A 2,282-nucleotide genomic window follows, 5' to 3' on the forward strand; every position below is an offset into this window, starting at 1 on the left:
TTGATCTGCCTGTTCTGCTCCCCGCTCTGTCTCTGGTGAATCCTCTCAGCGGCACTGCACCTCTGGCCTGTAGCCCAGTTTGTATGCATAAATAAATAAATCTTTAAAAAAATACTGTACTGTATAGTTGAAAGTTGCTAAGAGACTAGATCTCAAAAGTCCTCATCACAAGAAATAATTGGAATAATGTGAGGTGATAGATGTTAACTCATTGTAATCATTTTCAAGTTTTACATATATCAAATCATGTCGTACCCCTTAAATTCACATAACATGATATGTCAATGACAACTCAGAAAAGTATGGAAGAGGAAGAAGTATCAGATATATGATATATGTAACTAAATTTTAAACCTGAAAAAAGTTCACATTAAAAAATATTTGTATACACCTTCATAAAATGAAGATAAAAATGTACAAGGGCCTTCCCTTGGTGGTGGCACAAGGGGTGACGTCTCAGCACAATGAAGCTATCCATAGCCACTGCATAAGTAAATAAAATAAATCTATACATAGTTTAAAAAGAAAAACCTTGTAATAATCTATAGAAAGAAAAACCTGTACTCAATCTTGCTCATACTAACAAAAATACAAAATACAAACGCACTAAGATGTTGTTTCTCCCTTGTGAGATCAGCAGAAAACCAAGGGTTTGCAACATACTGGGTTTGGTAAGGCTGTGGGGAAGCGCTGACAAAAATTGCAGGGACTATGCAAACAAGCCTAACCCCTGCATACGAAGATTTGACAACATGTAGCAAAATCGCATGGGCCTCTAGCCTTTAAACAAGACAACCCAGAATCTTCCGAAGACACCCATTCCCAGAAATGGCTCCGAAATGAAGAATTCAATAGTAATTATTGGTGGTTTCCTTAGAGTCTCCTGGTTCCCTTTGGATCCTTCTCTTGAATGGACATGACTCTTGCTGTACACTTCTTTAGACCTATATATAGCTCTTGGTGATATTACAAGACCCTCTAGGAGACCATCCTGGGCTGGCTTAAGTCATCTTAGTGCAGGTGCAACTGGATAAAATCTCCCTTCAGACTTACAGTAAGGAAGGAATCAGAACCCAAAGGATCATTTCCTTTTCTCTTACCATGGATGGTTCTGAAATACATTCATGAAGTGTTCCACTGTGTGGGGACAATCCAAGAAGCACAGTGTTGACTTTCGCTCCTGTCCTGGCCACTTGCATTCCTCACAGTCACCTCCAAATCAACTCCCTACAGTCTCATTTCAGGGCTCCCAGGCTAATTCAGATACAGAACATTCATGCACTCCAGCAGAGGAAAACAAACTTCTCAATATGTCTAACAGATTAAATGTTTCAAGAGCAGACTTTGAAACAAAGAGCAAAAGTCCTAGTTCTTCCCAATACCATACCAAAGAAGGAAGTAGTGATTAACAAATTTCAAGCGCTTTCAACGCACAAAGGATCTAAGAGCTGAGCCAACTCCCCAGGTCCAGGGCAACCGCCACTTCCGGAACGTACCTGTGGAAGCGTACGGATAGAGCGCCCTCTGCTGGTCATCCACAGCTTAGAGCGGGCTGTGTTTCTCTGAGCGGACAACCTTAAGTGGCTAGGTAGGTTTGGGGATTGGCTGGCATTTCGGAGCTCCTGAAAGTGCTCTGAGTTCCTGGGAGAACTCTGCTCCCGGATGTGCCTTACCAGCCAGGAGCCCCAGACTGCCTACCCAGCTGCAATCCTCGAGTGTGCCAACGCTATTATTATTTTGCAGTGCTTTTAACACTCCCACTCGTCAGGGCAATGAAAGCAGCATAGAATTTGGACATGGCTTAGAATTCAGTTTTGCTTTGCCCATTTGCTGGATCTCTGAGTCTGCATATCTCTGAGGCTGTTTCTTGGAGATTTGGGGCTGCTGAGAGGCCCCCAAAGAGACAAAGATGGTGAATCACCTAGCAATGAGGTCTGACCCTGAAGTAAGACAAACAATTGCCTGGACCTGCATGCCCTCCCCGATCCCAAAGCTAGGCCTCTCATTTTTGTGACTGTTTCAACAGCTGAAAGGCTCCAGGGCTTCCCTGGTGGTGCAAGGGGTTAAATCTCAGCATTATGAAGCTATGGGCAGCCACTGCTGCCAGAATGGTACAGCAGATCTCTCCTGTCTTTCTTGCTGCTCCCCTCAGCAGTGTATTTCAGTCAATTCTCCTGTTCTGCTCCCCACTCTGTCTCTGGTGAATCCCCTCACCGCCAAAGCACCTCGCCGCTCCCTCCATCCCACACCTCTGGCCTGTACCCCAGTTCTTTTATATATAA

This window comes from Condylura cristata, unplaced genomic scaffold (genome assembly GCF_000260355.1).
Source record: "Condylura cristata isolate star-nosed mole 26May11 unplaced genomic scaffold, ConCri1.0 scaffold00040, whole genome shotgun sequence".
Classification (NCBI taxonomy): domain Eukaryota; kingdom Metazoa; phylum Chordata; class Mammalia; order Eulipotyphla; family Talpidae; genus Condylura; species Condylura cristata.